At 41.4% G+C, this 21586-nt stretch overlaps 1 protein-coding gene across 2 annotated transcripts in view; it reads right to left on the bottom strand.

The window, feature by feature from the left end:
- The window catches only part of RPS6KA2 (ribosomal protein S6 kinase A2), a 272415-nt gene that overhangs the window by 215569 nt on the left and 35260 nt on the right, over positions 1-21586 (bottom strand). The window lies entirely within an intron of this gene.

Genomic DNA, 21586 nt, shown 5'->3' with positions numbered 1-21586 from the left:
TTGGCCAATTGCAAATACATTATAAATCACTTTTTAAAAAGTTTCCACAACTTTCTGGAACTGTAGAAAACGAACACTTAAAGCAAAGTTTGGCAGAGAAGAGTAACACAAGCCAGTCATCATAGGATTACAAATACAATGCATATGTATATAAACTAGCACTAATAGCAATAGCTCTGTAGCTTCAAAATATTGCAGTTCTCAAAATAAGAATGAGCAGAATAATTTCTTTGAATTTTTCATTCAATATATATACTATCAATGATATTATTATCTCTGCACAGAAAATGGAAACAGTGGTTTCCTGGTATTCTGCTGCTAACTTATTCAATGCCACATTTTATTTCACTTAGCCATAACTTGAACTTTAAGATATGAACTATCAACTCTTCAGTCAGAAGAGATACATACTGTGTTTATTGGGGGGTGGGAATATTTACAAAAGCTGGTTTCTATCCTGCTCAATAACCATCTGCTCTCAGTGACTTACATGGTTACTCAGATGAAAGCTCCATTGAATTGAGGGACCTTACTCACAGGTAAATATGCATTGAATGCCTGCCTTAATAAAGAAGACTATTTTTTTGTCTTTACACTATCTTTTGCAATTTTTATCCAATTAAAATACCCTGCATTGATCCAAGATGCATCTCTGGTCAACTCAACTGTCAAAGAGCCTACTTTACTTCCTTCATTGAATGGTTCACAAATGCTTCTTGTACTATCTTCTCTTTCTCCATCCCTTCATCATTTTTCTTTCCATCCCTATTTTATGGAAACTTCTCACTGTATGTTTTGAAAGACAAGCATGGCCTCATAGAAGCTAGATAGTTTATGCTCGGAAAATCTCTGCAGATGTAATTTCAGAAAGCTTGGACAGAAGAACTATGCATCTGTTCCTAAAATATTTATTATTCAGACAGGTTATCTGTATGGACAAACTGTTTATATATATTTGTACTTGCAAGCATGATTCTAGCTTGTGATACCAACATCTATACCTTTTAAAATGTAGCACATGGAGAAGTCCTGGGAAATGTCTGCTATCATGTTCCTTCTCAAGAACTACTAGTTGCTGTAATAATCACATTTTTGTCCTTTATTATAAAAGTACTGGAGAAATGTCCTGAAGTGCTTCAAATACACTGTTCTGTTTGGCATCAAATACATACATGTATTTCAGAATTTACAGTGACAGAAGTCATGTGTACTCGATCAAAATGACCAATTTGTTGAGAGAGATACAGAATTATGTTCACTAATCCCAGTCCTTGACTCATGTGTTAGTCCATTCTTTTGCATAAATCCCATGCATGTAGGCTCTGTGAAGAGCCAAACTCTGTGTGGAGGCTAGGAGTCACACCTGCAAAGCTAATCCTACATCCTTCCTAGCAAGCTTATTATCTGAATATTTTCGTCATCTGCACACTGCTAATGGATCAATAATTTACTTGGCAAAAAACACAAGGCAGCAAGGCACCACATAGCTAGATTCCAAGTCAGGTCATTCTCCTGCATTAAAGGAATGTCTTACCATACATTGGAATCATAGAATCATAGAGTTGGAAGAGACCACAAGAGCCATCCAGTCCAACCCCCTGCCATGCAGGAAATCACAATCAAAGCATCCCTGACAGATGGCCATCCAGCTTCTGTTTAAAGACCTCCAAGGAAGGAGACTCCACTACACTCTGAAGGAGTTTGTTCCACTGTCGAACAGCCCTTACTGTCAGGAAGTTCCTCCTAATGTTGAGGTGGAATCTCTTTTTCTGTAGCTTGCATCCATTGTTCCAGGTGCTGTTTTCTGGAGCAGCAGAAAACAAGCTTGCTCCCTCCTCAAGAAGACATCCCTTCAAATATTTAAACAGGGCTATCATATCACCTCTTAATCTTCTTTTCTCCAGGCTAAACATCCCCAGCTCCCTAAGTTGTTCCTCATAGGACATGGTTTCAAGACCTTTCACCATTTTAGTCGCCCTCCTTGGGAAACGCTCCAGTTTCTCAATGTCCTTTTTGAACTGTGCTGCCCAGAACTGGACGCAATATTCCAGGTGGGGCCTGACCAAAGCAGAATATAGTGGCACTATTACTTCTCTTGCTGGTGTTGAACAAATTATATGGAATAGTTCAAAGGCTGGGGCTTCTATGTATGTGATAACTATGGCAATGAGTAAAGGCAACAGGGAGAGAAGAATGGAAATAAAGCACAGAGCTTTGAAAACCTTTTACACTACAGTACACAAAACCCTGGGGGGGGGGAGGTCTGGGAATTGCAGTCCAAAAGAATATAGCAAAGGGCACTGTTGGCTGGACAGATCCTGGGAGTCCTGGTCCAAAATTTCAATTTTCCAAGGTCTGGGTAAACTAAACATACATAGGAACCTATTGTGCATGGTTCATTAAAGGTGAAAAGGCTACCACACCAGGTTCAAATCCATAGATATGAACAAACATTAGAGAAACAGAAGCCAAAGGAAATTTCTGCCTTAAATTTTACTGAAAGGGTGAGTGGAAAATCAAGATGTTCCCACACTGGGTGTCACCTGCTGCTGGGGGCAGGACGTCCTGGGGCACAGGACATCCAGGGGGCAGGACTCCTACCTTCCAGGATGAGACGTCTGGGGGTGGGATTTCCTCAGATACAGTTGAGAGCCTAGGGGGGGGGGGGGAATAGCTGCATCTCTGGAGACAGCTGAAGGCCAGGGATGGCCAGGAAGAGTAACTGTTCCTCCTCTCCCCCATCCTCCTGGGCCTTCAGCTGTTTTTTCCTTGAATGAATCTGTCATCCTTTGATCACTTATATATAATACTTCACAGTATTGATTCCATTGTTCCTTTACAGTATCCATGGGGGATCCATTCTGGACCCCCCCCCCCCCCCCGGTGGATACCAAAATCTGTGGGACCTCAAGAAACTGAAACTCGCTGCTCTAATTAAAACTCAAGTCTTCCCTGTATGTAAAATGTAAAAAATATAAATTGTATACGTATTTGTTAGACAATGGTGGTGTGTGGATGTGGATGTACCACCATGGGAACAATGGGAGCTGTCCCTAATGGTGGTGTGGGCTGCATGCACATGCCACCACTGGAGACAATGGGAACTGTCCCTAAAGGCAATGCAGCCATGTGCACATGCCACCATTGGGGATAATGGGTTTGCCATCTGTGGATGCTTAAATCCATGGATGGCAAGTCCATGGATAACGAGGTCCCACTGTATTTGTAATGTGTTGGCTGTAGGGCACCCCCCACTCTTGGTTTCAATTTCCCTTTGATTTCTCAGATCTTGTGGAAGAGGTCCCTTGTTCTTTGTTTTTGGTCATCTTCTATTTCTCTGAATTGACATCAGTTCTCCTTGTGTCTGTGCACAAATCACTGAAAAGTGGCAGTTAGGGTTCTCACCCTATTACTGTCACTTTTGCTTCTCATCTGTCCTTAAGTGCTTCATCCATCATCCACTGAGACTTCTATTTCTTTTTGGCTGCAGATACAGACTTTTTTCACTCCTCCCTGACAATATATGTCCCTTTAGTCTAAAGCCCTTCTGGCTGCTTGTCATCAATGTAAGATTAATAGTGCAAACCTATTTTTATATTATCTTTACATATATGATGATTGATTTAGTGTTCTTCTTTAGCTTTATTCTTATGTTTTTATAGCAGCACTTTGTGATCTGTGCTACAATCTGCTCTTGTTTTTGCAGAGAGAGCTTCTCCATCTTTTCTTCCAACTGTATTGCAGGCCTTCCACACTCGCAGCTTTGACACTTGCAATTTTGATTATTCACAAGGCCAAGGCCATGTGCATTTCTCCTCCCTCCCTTCCTTCCGGACTTTTCTCAGGGTGGAAACACCCAGGAGGGAGAAGCTGGGAAGGGTGCGTGCACCAACCATGTCTCGTTCCTGGTGGGAATAGCTGCCTTCCCAAGGCAGTCACCCCAACAGGAAAACTGTGAGCGGGATCGATTCCCCTCTGCCCCTTTCCTGGTGGAGTAGCTTGTGCATGTGCCACTGAGTATCTTCCACCAGTGTCAACCCCCTCTGCCCACCACTACTGCTGCCCAGTAACTTTTTGGCACATTTAGTATGACTCTTCAGCAAATACACAGTGGAGTGACTGTGTTCTTCTGTGAGGCAAGAGGCTATTCTGCTAACAGGTTGTCCTATGCCTTTAGAAGTGCAAACATTTCTAAATGCACTCTGACTGTTGGACATCTTTTATATACTAGCTGGGATTTATAGTTTTCTGATTTGTACACAATACTTGTGTTTTCATTGTATACCAGTGAATCTTCAGGCAAAGCACACAGCTTTGTATATGTATTTTTTCTTTGCTTGCCTGTTTGTCAGAAAATTATTGCCAATATACTACTTCTTGAATACTTCAGGGCATCTGAACAAATCATTTTTCAGGATAGCAAGCAAATGTGATGCCTGAACAACAGTAGGAACAACCTTTTCCCTGTGCTCCTTTTGTGGTATATTTTAAAGCACTGGCATCACTTTGGAAGTGCGGGGGATAACCTGCACTGGGTGACACCCCAGAAGAGGGATAACACCCATTCCTCCCACTGTGCCCCTCCTGGCTTCACCACAGTAGCAGAGGCTACAGCGAAGGAGAGGCCCCTCTCAACATTGCTCTGGTGGCGGAGGAAAGGGACAAGTGCACCTTTTTGGCTGCTGCCACCCCCTGAGAGCCCCCTTTCTCTCACTGGGTGACACCAGGGGTTGGGATTCACTATTTTAAAGACCATTAAAAACTAACTTTGATTCATTTATAAGAGCAAAATATAACTTCCTTATAGGAAATATCATTTTCTAATCTGATGTAGGCCCTATACAGACCAACCTGAAAGGCCGGCCTGTGGGAAGAGTCAGGGTGCAGTGTCCTGACAATGCATATGCTATACCCCAGGGTGGCATGATGCCACATGCTATTCCAGACAGCGTGTGGCATCATGACATATTTCTGGCACTGTGTCCAGATGACACAGTGCTGAAGGGGTGCCATACAGCCGTGTTGCCTTTTTGTGGCTCCTTTTTGCGCCCTCTAAAGGCCAGATTGAGGCCACGGCATGAGGTTGGTGCAGTCCCTATCTGACCAGGAAAGGGGCGGCCTCCTGCCGCCCTTTAGGGGTTGTCTGTAGAGCCCCTAAGTTAATGTAATGATGAAGTGAATAGCTTAATAAATAGACACTGTTAAAACAATAAGAGCAGGCCAAGATTCAATTACTACTAATCAACTTATTGGTTAACTATTGGTTAAATAATAATAAATAATTATTATTTCAGTTTCTAGTGCCTGTGTTAAACAGGCAAAAAGTTATGCATCAATTTTCTAAAAGAAAACATTAAAAAATTAAACCTTCAAAATGAGTAACAATTCTGAAGAGGAGCAGGTGTATGCCAGTACTTTATAGTTTTTATGGATTGGCAATTGAAAAAAGTTTCAAAAGGAACTCCAGCTCCTCAAATTACTTACCTTTATTATTTGATTTTCAACCAAATACCTTTGGATACAAGAAGCATAATACTCTTGTCTTTTTCACTTAGATCACCCATTTCCTATTAATTATGGTATAATCCTGAGGTATTTTCCTGACAGAATATTGTCTGCTATGCAGGGAAGCCAGCTAAAAGCTCTAGCTCACAATAATCTGGAGCAGGGGGAGAGAAAAAGTCCTTTATGTTCCTGTAAAGTGCTGAAGGAAAATTGGTGTGAAAGGAATTTAGATACAATGGCAAATGGTGCAGTATAATTCTGTTGTTCCTCCTTAAAAGTGCTCTCTCTTTCTCTCCATACACACACACACACACACACACACACACATATATACACATCAGACATCAAAAGTAACTATCCAGACAATAAAGGAAATTACCAAAGCAAGCCAGTACTACAGTTTAGGAAGAAAATGTTGCCTTTAGAGAAAGACAGAAGTACCTGTACAGCAAAAAGTAAAAGCATATGCAATAAAGGATAATGTGCACATGAAGATTGGAATCCATTATGCTGTTTCCCCTGGCAGAACAACTTCCATCAATGGAACTGGGAGGAGGTAAAATTGCTGTATGTCCAGCGACCTCCTAATAACCTGCTCCAGTGGTAATTTCTGAATTTCACTGAAAGTTTCATCAATTGGGCAACAGAAAGGCATTGCCTTTAGGCCTAAATGTCTTTTTTAATAGAATCTCAGTGAATGTCTTATTTACATGCCCTTATCAGGAGGGGATACTACAATGTGCAAAAGATAGACAAAACTGGCTTGAGTGGAGACACATGACAACAGTTTAAGGAAAATTTGTGCACATTAACAAACCATAACCTATTTGTTAGCCACAGGCAGAGCCTGCAATCAGGAGAATACAAATAATCAAAATAACTCCTATGGGCAATCACCAAGACTCTAGGAGAAGATCATTTGGGGATGAAAATAAGTGGGTTCAAATAGAATGAATGGATACCATATGGATTCGTGCCCAATTTGCACTCAGGAGAGCTCTGCTCATGCTGAAGAAAGTGGGAATAGAAGGCAATGATGCAATCTCTGGTCTCAAGGTTTTAGGGACTCCAGGAAGAGTGTGTGCAGTAGTATTGGGACTGAAAGAACGGACAGTATCACCATCCCATAGCCTGTGTTCCATGAATACAAAGAAACCTACAGTCTGTAGAGGCAAGTCTGGATCCAACCATATATAAACAAAATGCTCATTCACTCAGGCAAAAAACACACTGGCACACAATGTGAATAAAAGATATATTACAACCTTAACAAAGACCAGATTAACAAAACGAGCACCAAATAAAGGAAAAAGTGTGCTATTTATCTTGTACAGAAACAATTATGTGATGAAAAACTTGAAAACAATGTGCTTCAACCCAGTCTATGAAAGAGCCATCCATCTGAAAATCCATTTTAGGACAATGGTTAAAGATATTGCTTGAAAGAACATAAACTAACTGTTGCTGAGGCTGATAGTATATTCATATAAAATGCTATAACTTAAAATATATTTAAAAATTAGCCAAGTTTGTGGGCTTTAAAATAGAAGTGAAGACAGACAGAAAAAATAAAACAAGATCAAATTAAAGATATGAGAGACTGATCTCATATAAATGTAACATAGGTTGGTATACGTATTTCCCCCTCAGAGACCTGAATATATATTTTGGTTATCAGAGGAAAAATTAGGAAGGCATCTCAAAGGGATAACAAAGCAGAGCATTTTCTGATAAAACATATTCTTTACAGGAAAATTCATTCCAGTATCTTCCACTGTGCCTTTCAAGCAAGTATCGTTGTGATAAAGTGCTTGCTAGTTATTAAATTTTCTGGGTTTAGAAAAAAAAAACTAAAAAACACAGTAAGTCACAGTTTTTCACATACTGGGAACAAAATGCGTGTCTTATCTTAACTATGAATGGATTGTAAGGGTCAAAAGAAAGTTTGAGCAGGAAAAGTGGAGTATCCAGGCATAGTTAGGCCCCATTCTCACTGGCACTTTTGCGCTGGAAGGAACTGGGAAGCTTCCGTTTCTCTCTCCCCGAATCCCTCCGGAAGCAAGTGCTGACTACCAATCAGGGGTATTTTAACTCGAATGCCCTCTTGAGAAATCGGGTTTAAAATGAAGGCGCCTGCTGTCAATCAAATTTAGTTCCGCGATCGTCATAGGTGACGTTTCCAGCACTCATTGGGGCATCGGAAGTGTGCTTCCCCCCCACCTTTTTTTTAAAGAACCAGGCACCAGAATGCACAGATTCTGTTAAATTTAAAAACCTCCTGTGTGTGTGTTGTGGGCATTTGGGTCAGTGCAGGTTATGATCTGCCCTTGGCCCCACTTTCAACCCCAAAATGCAAGCTAATGCCAATCCTGCATCCTGTATCCCCCCTCCTTGCCACCCCAGAATGCCTGATATACATGCAATAATAATAATAATAATTAATTCCTCACCTCGGAATGCCAGAAAAGAATGTGATGCCATGCATTCTTTGCTTTTCCTAGGCTACCCCTGAATTCCTTAGAGTCAGTAGCAAAAGCATTCTGTGTGTATCAATTTACCAATTTGCCAAATTGGAAAGAGAAACATTGTAACATTCGCATTGTAACATTCATTCGCAAAGGTAAAAAAGTCTTGCAAAGTGCCCTTTGCAGCATTTTCCCTTTGCTGGAAGCGAGGAAATGAAAGGGAAAGTGAACAAGCAGCTAGCCACGTTCTATCTAATATATATCTACCTGAAGCAAAAAAATGTGCATTTTTTGCCAAAAATAATTTTAAAAAATCAAAATCAAAGGGAAAAGGTCCCTGCTGAAGAGCAGAGGCTTGGCTTGCTCTAGCCCTCTGACCTGCCCTGAATTGACCCTGTCAGTCACCCCGATTCCCCCTTTTTGCCTCCTGTCAGATTCCCCTTTTTTGCATCCTTCCTCTGGCTCCGTCCTCCTCCTCTTTCTCCTTCGCCCCGATGAGGGGAGGGAATGCCCTGCCCACTGCCCTCCCTCTGACCTAAATCCCTCCCCTGAACTTGCCTCGATCATGATCGGGGGCAAATTCATATTCAGTAGAACCCGACTTTTTTAAAAAGAGACGGCTTTTGCCCCAATTGCAAACAATCCACGCTAAGGGGCATTTGCCACGAAAGGCTTGTGCAAGCCCCTGATTCACTTGTGGGAGATTCGGGGCCAATATGAACAATATGAAAGAATCGATTTCTGATCTGGGGAAAGTGTAGTCTGAATGACTCCCAAGATGATGATGATGATGATGATGATGATGATGATCATAAATTTTATTTCTATTTCCCGCCTCTCCCAATGGATTACAAGCATAAAACCACAATGACAAGCATAAAACCACAATAACATCTAGATTACAATAAAATATCATCACTTAAAAAATGCAGTTCAGAACAATAAAAACATCATCTAACATGCAGTATTACAGCCAAAAGTAGGGTTTTCATGGGCGCGTTACAGACCACCTGAAAGCGGCGGTCTGCCACCGCCATAATTAGCGGCACCAAGGAGCCCCAGCGGCCAAACCGTGAGGCTCCCTGGCACCGCAAAAAAGAAGTGCCAAAATGGCACTTCTTGTTGCGGCGCACTAATGATGCCACAAGGCACCAATGGCACACTCGCAACGTCATTAGCGCCATGCGATGTGCGGACGCTAAGCGTCCACTATGTCAAGATGGTGGCGCCCATGTAGAACGGGCAACGCCATTTTGTATGTCCCCAGGACATACTAGGGTTGGGGCGTGCATAAAGCACGCCCTTTCCTAACCCTAGTACGTCCTGGGGATGTACTTTACACCCGTGCGGAATGGGCCTTAGGTTCTTCTTAGAAGATCGGGTAGGTAGGCCCACCGGAAGAGATCCGTCTTTAGTGCCTTCTTAAAACCATCTAAGGTAGTAATAAGACGGATCTCTTCCGGCAAGTTGTTCCACAATTTAGGGGCTATGGCTGTATATGCTCTGTGGGAAGTTGTTGTTAGTCTGATCTTTGGGTGTTCTAATAAATTCTTCCCACCAGTTAGTGGTGTAGTAGCTTGAGCTGGAGTTGCAGAACCTTGGATAGCTCTAGTCTAAGCAGACAACTGCCAGCCCTGGAGAGTACTACTCAGAGTGGCCATCCATAAAGTGATGCTGGGCCATAAGGCAAAACTGAAGGCAATGGGCACAAATATAGAACTGGTCTCTGGTGGGCCGGGGAAAAATATTGCTGGTCCCCCATGTCAGCAAGCTTGAGAAGTCTTTGCTACACAGAGTATGCAGCTGTAGTTATACTCCTCCAATCTGGTGTCAGCCTTTTTCTGAACCACATGGCCAATTTTCACAGATGATGTTTTGGTAGTAAATGACCCTTGGGGAACCTCACAGCTCGATGAATCCCCAACCTGGTGCCCTTCAATACACATAACCGACCAAAATTGCCAATTACCCTGTTAGGTGGGCATGATGGGAATTTTAATACACACATATGGAGTGTGCATAGGTGGGGAAGGGTTTTTCATATACACTCAGGTCAGCCTCCCCGCCTTTCACTAAAAAGTGGAGAGAGTGACTATGTCACTTTGCAGCCACCTTATGCCTTGAGCATTTCCTGCAGTGGCAAGCAGACACTGGGGCAATGTGATATCCCAGTTCTTTGCGAGAATCCATCTCAAAGGATTTTTTTTTCCAGCAGGTAATGGCTCAAGGTGTCTAGCTAACAGCCTCTGTTGCTGAATTTAAGTCCAGGTAAGTATTCAGTGCTTCTGTGGTTTTGACTGTAGCTCCTCCAACTGTCTCTTCCTCTGCTATATCAAAGGCCTGACTTTTGCTAAGGTCAGAACACCTGAATGAGGGTAACATTTGTTCTGTCCCTCTCTTTCAAATGTTTCTTGCTTGAATTTAACATGCTGTTGTTCATTCTTAAGATACATAAAAAAATGTGTAGAGGTTTGGGCTTTTTTTTTTAATGTGCTCACATTTGGGGGGTGTAAATGGCAGCCTGTCTTTGTACTGCTGGTGATGGAAAATGAAATATATAATCTTTATTATTCTGGCAGTCATAAAATCATAAAATGCTCAAGTCCCATTATATACAATGGGGTAGTAAACGGTGTCCTTTATGTAAAATGACAAAATCAAGGTTTGCCTTTGGGGCAAAATGGGGGTGGTGGATTTTCAAGCTGTGGATGCAGAATCCATAGATAAGGTGCGCTGACTGTATAGTATTAATCTATACAATCAATCAAGACAATAGTCTTGAATTTACCATTTATTTATTAATTCCACATAGGCAGGAAGAAAGAAAATTAGTAGGACAGTAAACATTTGTGGTGGCTTCCCCAGCTATAGAACAACATTCTCTTGTAGACTTGATGACGACATAACAATTTAAAAAGCATTCATTTTTTAAAGCTTCACTTCAGCTGAGCTTAGGTGGGCTGGAATTAAATGTTATACTGATAAACTGGAAAGAACACTCTAGAAAAGGCTTCAATTCAAAGCAAAAATTGAAATACAAAATCTCTTGAATGTCCATTTGTCTTGTAACCAGTCAAAAAGTCATAGATGAAAGAGGAATGCAGAATTCTTACAAGGGAGCATAGAGGTTATGGAATTCCTGCCTGTCCTATTTTGGAGGACATCTCATGGATTCTATAACTGTATAAGCTGGCATTAGGAAACTAAACAATAATGCTGGCAGAGGCTTTCCACTGCACATACATTAAGTTCATTAAAATGTTTTTGCCCCCTTGTTTCCAGTATGTTTAGCAACATAACACAAAACATACTAAGACTAAGATATAACTTCCTTGTTTTACATCTTTATTTTTCTCCACTTTAAAACTATATTGGCAATGGAACTCAGAGTTCTGAAGGCTCCCAGTGGTATCCACTGGCATGGGAAAAATATCCCTGAGCCCACCAACTGCTAAACTGCCTCCACTTCTCCTCAAAGAACAGTCTCACTCCCTTTCTTTCTTTCCCTCTCACATTCCTGCATTCACATAGCCAAAACAAACACGCATGTAAACATCCCAGGCAGTTGAATAGATTACTTCTTTCTATCCTTAATAGAAAAATTAAACCATATGCAGGTTTAAAGGCTTGAACAATTTTAATGCTTGAATTTGTCATAAAACATGCAAAGAAAGAACCAAGCACTTTTGAATTTTGTTCAGTTACACGCAATCAGAGAACTTCTCTTGAACCAGCTAAGACACAACAATACATCCCCACATCTTTAAATGGTAAAATGTATGCGAACCTCACAAACATAAATACAATCATGTAAACTCAAGACATTCCTCATTGACCTCATACTAATAATGTGGTATCTGAAAAGAATTAACTATGTTTGTATTGCTAACATGGATCAGAATCATATGGAACTATCTATGCCAGTTCTGATTCTCTCTCTCTTTCTTACACACATACAAAATTCACAAATTATATTCATTTCAAGAAAACTTCCTAAACCTCTGAATTCAAGCAGACCCTGACAAATAGCCCAAAAAGTACAAAAGGAAGCATATACTAGACTAGAGCAGAAATTAGAACAAATTTTTTTTTCATTCGACTGCATTCATGCAATTGGAAAAAAAAAACCCAAAGTATATAACATTTTCAATACTGCAGAAATACCTTGCCCATGTATATGATTCGTATATGGTGTGGTGAATGCTCACAGACATCTAACAGATGCACAAAGCGAAAAGGAACTGAAATCTCTCTCTCTCTCTCTCTCTTCAGTCCTCCTTCCTCTTGTATTGATGACTCAAGCATATGTTCTCCAAGGACAAAAACTTCCACTGATGGCAATAGTCATATCAGCTATCACAACAAGCTATCACAATGCAATATTCAGCTAATATCAATTATTATTCTTTCACGTGGAAAAATGGTATTCATCTTTCCTAGCTCACTACTATAGAGAAGAAGTGTATACTTGTATGTGTATTTTTATATATAAAATCCAAAAAGTATCAGTATCGATTGTACTACACAAAAGTAAATGAAAACTGACAGTCAGCATTTTAATATATTTTTCATACACTTTCACCTTTTTATGTACATAGGTCCAAAACACACTGCAAATATAGTCCCGTTTGAGATGGCTTAGCCATCCTGGCTCAGTGCTAAGGAATCCTGGAAACTGTCATTTATTGTGGCACCAGAGCTCTGTGACAGAGAAGACTAAATATCTCACAAAACTACAGTTCCCAGAATTCCCTAGCACTGAACCAGGGCAGTTAAAAAACTCTCAAACTGGATTATATGTACAGTGTATTTTAGGCCAAAGATGAAAATGTGTTGTCTGTCCTTTTTGATGATACTTTTAGTCAGTGGTGTCCTGAACTATGGTGTCCTGGGGGGGTAGGGTTACTGGACAGGGAAGGGGTGGCCCTTCAGACTTAGAAGGAGTGGACATCAGATCTGGAAGGGGCAGAGCTTCCACAAGAAGGGAGGAAAGGCTTGGCCAGGCCCAGCGTGCATGTGTGTGTGCCCCTCCTTGCTATGGCTTGTTTTTCTTCAGGAGAACTGGGCTGCAGCAAAGAGCTGGGCCAGCCATGCACACACACCGCCCCTCCTTGCCACAGCATGATTCTCCCCTGAGGAAAACTGAGCAGTGGCAAGGAGGGGCAGGGAGACATGCTCCTTGTCTGGCTTCTTGCCGCGGCATAGCCCCGCCCCTCCTTACCGCTGCTCAGTTTTTCTCAGTGGAGAACTGGGCCATGACAAGGAGGGGTGGGGGTGCACATGGCCAGCCCAGGTCCTTGCTGTGGCCCGGTTCTCCTGAGGAAAACCAAGCTGTGGAAAGAAGCCAGGCCAAGCACTTGCATGCCACTACTTGCAGTGGCAAAGAGGTGTGGGGGAGTGTGCATGCACTCGGCCCAGCTCCATGCTGTGGTCTGGTTCTCCCAAAGAAAACTAAGCGATGGTAAGGCGGGTGGGGTCGAGGGGACCCCACCGGGTGTCACCTCCCCTCTGGGGTGTCACCCGGTGTGGTCCATACCTCCTGCACACACACACACCGCCCAATAATGCTACTGATTTTAGTTACTGTGTTCCTTGTTAGGCTTTTCATTCTCCTTTCATGCTATTAGCAAGTTTCAGTAAAAACAAAACAAAAATGGCCTTCAAATAATTAGTTCATTTTAGAAACTGGTCTGAGGATTCCAAACAATGTTAAGAATACACCATCAGCCTGAGGTTTCAAACAGTTGTTCCATTGAGCTGTGAATGCAGACTGATATTTTGTGTTACTGGTACAAAAACTAGAAAAGTTTTTCGGTGGCACTGCACTCCAGTGGTTCCGGTCCTTCCTTTCGAGTAGATTCCAGAGGGTGATGCTCGGGGACAGTCGCTCCTTGAAAACGGAGCTTAAATGTGGCGTCCCTCAAGGCGCCATACTGTCCCCAATGCTATTCAACATTTATATGAAGCCGCTGGGGGAAATCATTTGCAGACATGGGGCAGGGTGTTATCAGTACGCTGATGACACCCAAATATATTTTTCCATGTCCCGATCAGCAGTTATGACAACAGATGGCATTTCTCCCCTCAATCAGTGTCTTGAAGTGGTAATGGGCTGGATGAGGAAAAACTCAGGCTGAATCCAGACAAAACGGAGGTACTTACAGTAGGGGCCCCCAAACCAGGTATAAGGTTGCAACCTCCAGTCCTAGAGGGGGTCACACTCTCCACAAAGGACTGTGTTTGCAGTCTGGGGGTGCTCCTAGATCCGTCGCTTCACATGAGAAATCAGGTGAACGCGGCGATCAGGAGCGCCTGTTATCAGCTTCGGCTGATACGCCAGCTGTGCCCTTTCCTGGAAGTAAAGGATCTAGAAACTGTTGTACATTCACTGGTAACTTCACGACTTGATTTCTGTAATGCGCTCTACATGGGGCTACCCTTGTGCCTAGTCCGGAAACTTCAACTAGTGCAAAATATGGCAGCCAGGCTGGTCGCCGGAAAAACTAGGAGTGACCAAATAACACTCATCCTAAAATCTCTTTACTGGCTGCCTATTAGTTTCCGGGCACAGTACAAGGTGTTGGTTATAACCTTTAAAGCCTACATGGCTTGGGTCCAACCTATATGAGGGATCGCCTGCTTCTATATAATCCACCCCGCACCCTCAGGTCCTCTGAGAGGAATCTATTGCAGCAGACTATCTGTTACCTCCCAGAGGGCCTTCTCTGCAATTGCTCCCAAACTATGGAATGGTCTGCCAGACGAGATCTGTCAAATTGCCAGCTTAGACAGCTTTAAAAAAGCTGTCAAGACGGATCTCTTCCGGCAGGCCTTTCCTGAATAAAAGTGCCCAGCCACAGAACGACTGCCCCCCACATCATGTATCAGCCTACCGCTCTGTCCTCGCTGTATTTTATTGTGTTTTTAATAGATGTTTTAATTGTAATTTGTTTAATCCTGTTTTAAGGGGGGGGGGGAACTGGGGACATACATTTGAAAATTTGGATTTTAACATGTTGTAGCCGCTTTGATTGTCTTGTCACAGAAAAGCGGGATATAAATAAAAGTTTTATTATTGTTATTATTTATTTATTTATTTTATTATTTATTTATTTATATTAAAACATATATGCTGGGGAAATTAAGGGCGATTGTGGGGCTTGAACCAACTGCAACCTCCCAAGTCAAAGTATTTGCCGGGAGTGTCTCAGGCCTCTCCTTCCTTATAACACTATGGTTATCCTGCTTCCAATGCAAAACTGGAGGCCCTATGTCTACACATGAGAAACTGGCCAATAATCCATAGTGTCACTGACAGAGGAATATTACAGTAGCAGCAGAGACCTACCTCTGGGCTATCTCAAAGAGCAGAAACCAATGCAGTTTTCATTTGTGCAACCTTAGCCTTTTTGTTTTCTTTCTAACAAATTTATATGTATACACAAGAACACACACACACAGAGGATTCAATCAATTAGCTAGCATGTGTAGGGGTAAAGCCAGAAAAGCTAAAGCTCAGAATGAACTCAGGCTTGCTAGAGAGGTTAAGAACAATAAAAAGGGCTTTTTTTTGGATATGTCCGCAGCAAAAGAAAGATATAGGATGGGGGACACTTGGCTGAACGAGACTACATGTGAAAAGGATCTAGAAGTCCAAGTAGACCACAAGTTGAACATGAGTCAACAGTGCGATGCGGCAGCTAAAAAACGCCAATGCAATTTTAGGCTACATCAATAGAAGTATAGTGTCTAGATCAAGAGAAGTGTCTAGATTAAGGGAAGTAACAGTGCCACTCTATTCTGCTTTGGTCAGGCCCCAACTGGAATATTGTGCCTAGTTCTGGGCACCACAATTCAAAAAGGACATTGAGAAACCGGAATGTGTCCAAAAGAGGGTGACTAAAATGGTGAAGGGTCTGGAAAGCATGCCCTATGAGGAATGCCTTAGGGAGCTGGGGATGTTTAGCCTGGAGAAGAGAAGGTTAAGAGGTGATATGATAGCCATGTTTAAATACTTGAAGGGATGCCATATTGAGGAAGGAGCTAACTTTTTTGCTACTCCAGAGACTAGGACCCGGAGCAATGGATGCAAACTCCAGGAAAAGAGATTCCACCTCAACATTAGGAGGAATGTCCTGACAGTAAGGGCTGTTTGATAATGGAACACACTTCCTTGAAGAGTGGTGGAGTCTCCTTCCTTGAAGGTCTTTAAACAGAGGCTGGATGGCTATCTGTCGGGGATGCTTTGATTGTGAGTTCCTGCATGGCAGGATGTTGGACTGAATGGCTCTTGTAGTCTCTTCCAACTTTATGATTCTATGATTTTATGTGCTGGAGTTCTCTTATAGGTGGGGGCCCATGGTGGCTATATACACAGCAGATACAGATACAAGTAATGCAAGGTAGTCCACTAATGAATGCAAGCAGAAAATCCAGCAAAACTGGTAGCACACTGTTTGCATCTATTAATAGTAATTTGGATTTAGGACACTGCTCTGAAAATGTCCTGCACCTCCATGCACAGTCTCTGTGCATGCTTAGAGTATTGTTCCAGCATTTAAAGCCTCCTCATAAATCTGTGAAGATACGTAAGGATAGAATGAATATTGAGGTGAATGTTAGGGTATTTGTAGTCTGAATGATGGGGTGACATTAGGTAAGAACAGTAGGGAGTGCTTACTAAAGCATTTGCACATGGATAAAACAACAATAGTAAGAAGTCAGCAGAAAATGGAGTATATAGACAAAGAGGAATCCCTCTTTCAACAAGAGAAAGAGGGACTTAAATGATAATGATAATGATAAATTTGATTAGCATTAAACAAAATCAGTTATTTATATGACTAAGGTATGTATGAATATATGATTTGTGCAAGAAGAAACTTTTATGAATTTATTAAATATGTTTTTTTTCTTTTTGTATGTCATAACATTTCTTTATTTAAAAAATCTCTGAAGCTGTTGCACTGACAATTATACTTCTTTCACATTAGTTGTTGCTGGGTATACTACATAATCTTGGTGGCAGCATGCATGCTTGAATATAACCTGCTATGTGATTATGTGGTATCCCATAGCTACACCTTTCCACAAGAGAAGAGGTTGCTATGAGACACCAGGCATCGCCAATGATCTGGCTGTTTTTCCTGCTCTGAATTATATTGAATGCTTCCTCCTCCCCCCCCCCCCCCCCACTCCCATTACTTCCATCTTCACTTTATCAGTCCAAAACAGTTTTTTAGCAGTGAGCTGCACTAATAGAAGCAACTTGCATTCTGAGACTACACAAATGGACATGTCCAAGGGCAAATAATTAGATTATTTATGCACATATAATCAAAAAGTCTTTATGGTCCCTGAACACCATAAATGGCAAGAATCAATATATGTGAAATTATTTGGTCAGATATCAATGACACCATAGTGACATTCTGGCCTGGTTCTAAATTGGTGTGCATATGCATGTATGTACCACATGTTGTTGATCTTCCCCTCCCCTTTATTCCATATTATTCTTTCCCCAGCATTCTATTACCAGAATTGCTATTATCTGGCCTTCATGCCAAGGCCACATTTGTGCTGTATATGCACCAACATATAACGTTTGACTATCAGATATAAGCACAGTTTGAAGGGATACACATGCCTAATGATCACATGACATCCCTGCACCAGCATCCTTTTAGACTTGTGGTTTGCAATAGGCTTCTGTCCTATACAGGAATCAGAAGCATATCAGTATGGGAAATTCATTGCACTTCTCCATTATAGCATGATAGTACCACTTCAGTGGTTGATGGTCCCACATAATTTTTTCCATACCACATCAATACCCAACTTTCCTGCCCTATGGTCTACCCAGCAAACCTTTCAGGGTTTATTTATTTATTTATAACACAATTGATAAATTATGGCAATGTGATGTAATTTTAAAAAAGAAAAAGAAAAGAAATAGAAAAGGAAAAGGAAATAGTCTGCTTAGGAATAGTGAGAGGGAGGGGGCAAAGGGGGAGATTCTTACCCATTGATGCCACACGACTACTGGCATATAAGAAATACAACAGAAGGGACCTAGTGTACCTGGGACTGTAATGGGAAAACAGCAATATCAGGTGCCATTAATGGGTTTCCCTGTCAATGAAAAGGCGTGCTCTACCAACATTTGAAATGCAAAGCAGCAGCGAGATAGGCATGATTGTCACATACATGTGATAAGTATGGCCAAAGTTACTATTATCCAGCTTTAATTCTGATTTAAAACCCTCGTGTGATAATCTCCTAAATCCCATTAGCCTAGTAAAGCTTACAGTATTTCTAAGTACACATATAAAAGATTGTATTGTCAGCCACTAAATAGCTATTGATGAAATTAAAACAGCAGTTCTGAACATGGGGACAGATTTTATTTTAAATAACAGCAAGAAAAAAAATCAGCTGTGTAATGAAAGATGCATGCATTCTTATCCTCTGCCTTACATTTTGCTAGAATGCCAACATAAATATAGTTGCCTTTGGATCTCAGAGACCTAAGTTCTTCCATCTTCAAAGCATTTAGCATGCACTACTATCCTTGACTGTATTTTCTTGTTAAATAGGAATATTTAACATTGTACTGAACTGTGATAAGAAAAAAACCCCAATAAAATATATAGTTTGAGTTCTATGGATAGTTCAGCCTATAAAAAAAATCAGTGAAAAATTGATAAAGGTAGTAAAATTCATGCATGCCTTAGTAAATTAGATCATTACAATTTGTTAGCATGGGGGGGGGGGCACTTTCTCTGCCGCATTTAGTAAAATAGGAAGGTCTGCTGCTTCAGAAGAAATTGCTGTCCCTCTATATTCCCAGACACTTTATCCAACTATTCAACCATCCAAAATGCAACCCTTAATTTTGCCATTTTTTGGAAAGAGATACCTTTTTACTATGTCATTGTATTTAATGGGACTTGAGCATCCATAGATTGTGGTATTCATAGAGGGACCTGGAACCAAATCCTAGCAGATACCAAGGGCCCATTGTATTACAACTGGAGTAAATGTGTCACAAGGGCCTCTTGTTAAACAGGCTGGTCTATATGATTTCTTTGAGAAGACAGAAGGAAGGGGAAGAGGGGGAGAGATAACATTCTGGAACCGAGGTCAAATACTTGGGCTTATGAAACATAACAACAGCTAAGTTTGGGAAGAAGAAAAGAATGGAAAAGAAGAAGAAAAAATGGGGAGGGAATGGAGTGGGAGGGAGTGATTTGTTGCTGAGCAGTAAACCAATGCCCTTAATCATCCAGGGCCTTTCAGAATGTTCCCCATGGGTCTGTATGGGCAGAGGATGAGAAGTGTTTCTGCAGGCTGGGGATGCACTATGAGTAACTTCTCCTCTATTGGTAATGCTCTGGACTGATTTCTATTGTACATTATTCTACAATCTACTATTATGATACAATATCATTTGGGCCCTTTCAGAAAAGCCTTTAAGGCAGAAGTCAGGTGTTCCTTCCAGCAGGGATGTAGCCAAGATTTTAGGAAGGGGGGGGGGGCTTGGGTGTAGCGACACAGCAGCATGCACCATTCATTTTTCTAATGGAAGGTGGGTCCAGACCCCACAGACCCCGCCTTGGCTGCGTCCCTGCTTCCAGGAACTTGTATAAATGGAAAGTGTTTATAGTCTTTTGGAAGAAAGTGCACTCTTCAGTAACCTCCCCTGGCCTGATTACTTTCTGGACTGATTTCTATTGCATATTATTGTATAAAATGCATTATATTATGTAGCATGAGCATTGGTGAATTCCTTTATAAGTCTTGTATTAGTCACACAATGCTAGGCTTTGGGGTAGTTAAGTGAAAAAGGCCTTTCTTTCTTTTTCTTCTGGCTTCTCCCTCCCTCTCTTCCTCTCAGCCACCCATTCCACTCTGCTTTCTATGTACCCTTTTCTCCTCTGTTTTCTTACTCACCCCCTTTTAATTTGGTAAGAAGAGTGTAGAGAAGAGTGGGCTTGATTAGACACCTTATAATTAAAAATGTAAATGCCACACATTGTATTTGTTGTCAGGAGCTGTTGAGTGAGTTTGCACAACTCCATCTTGCCAGAATTCTGCATTTTTCTCAGTCCATAGCCAACTTTTTTCATCTCCAAAATAATACCATTAATTCATTAATGCAATTTCAAAATAGTCAGACTTCTGTTATGTAAATGGTCAACCCCTACCTGTCTGCTTGAGGTTTATGGGAGGTGTCTGTAATGTATTTTATTGACATGCTGCCTTTCTTCCAGACTAAACCCTTTTCCTTAGGGACATTTCTAGTGTCTGAGTCAGAAAGCTCTTCCTTTAATAAAAAAATTTTTTTTCCAGGATTGCAATCTCAGCCTTGCAAAAATACAACTGAAACATTTGTTTTCTGTCATTCCAAAATGTTATAATGCTGGCATAATGGAAAAAAGAAGAATCAGATGCTATTTCATAATAACAAACCCTATTGCGTTGTGCAAGGGAATGCCTATTTGAGGTGACACTGCATCTGCTCTTGAGATAGTTCTGTATAGGGGTTGCAAAATATCATTGGTACATTTGTTTTCTATTATGCCACAATAGTATAATGTTGGCATAAAAAAAAGTAAAAGTGGCAGTAAATCAGAAAAGCACCTGTCCATTGCATATTCCCACCACTGTGCAGGGGAGGGCATGTCTGCCATGGATGGGGAAATATGGTGAATACAGAGCCAGGAAGGGGGAAAAGGGGGAGCAAGCGAGAAAGAAATATACTGGAAAAAACACAAATTAAATGGGTGCCAGAGGAAATGTGGGGAAAAAGCACTCTTGTTGTTGGAAAGGACGCAGGAAAGAAAGATCCGCAGTTTCTCACAGTATGGGAAATCCTTAATTTTAATTACAGTTTCATATTCCCTGATATTTTTATTCTTTGTTGATAGATTTATCTCTGTCTTATTTTGCACCAACTTCAGTAATTTATTTCATACAATCATAGAATCATAGAATTGGAAGAGACCGCAAGGGCCATCTAGTCCAACCCCCTGCCATGCATGAAATCCAAATCAAATCATCCCCGACAGATGGCCATCTAGCCTCTGTTTAAAGACCTCCAAGGAAGGAGACTCCACTACACTCCGAGGGAGTGTGTTCCGCTGTCGGACAGCCCTTACTGTCAAGAAGTTCTTCCTAACGTTGAGGTGGAATCTCTTTTCTTGTAGCTTGTATCCATTGCTCCGGGTCCTAGTCTCTGGAGCAAGTGAAAACAAGTCAGCTCCCTCCTCAGTATGGCATTCCTTCAAGTATTTAAACAGGGCTATCATATCACTTCTTAACCTTCTCTTCTCCAGGCTAAACATCCCCAGCTCTTTAAGTCATTCCTCATAGGACATGGTTTCTAGACCTTTCACCATTTTACTTTCCCTCCTTTGGACACGTTCCAGTTTTTCAACATCCTTTTTGAACTGTATTTGCATGGTGTATTCTTAATGCATTTCACACTGTCCAGAAAACTCTAGTTATCAGGAGGTCTAAAAGTGGAAGCAACAAGCAAATGAGCAAATGACATACAAACTGTCATTTTGAAAGATATTGCCAAGGGCTTCAAACTTATTCACTGCACTGCTCCT

This window comes from Sceloporus undulatus, chromosome 1 (genome assembly GCF_019175285.1).
Source record: "Sceloporus undulatus isolate JIND9_A2432 ecotype Alabama chromosome 1, SceUnd_v1.1, whole genome shotgun sequence".
Lineage (NCBI taxonomy): Eukaryota > Metazoa > Chordata > Lepidosauria > Squamata > Phrynosomatidae > Sceloporus > Sceloporus undulatus.
Note: the sequence above shows the minus strand (reverse complement) of the source record. Positions and strands in the feature narration are given on the sequence as shown.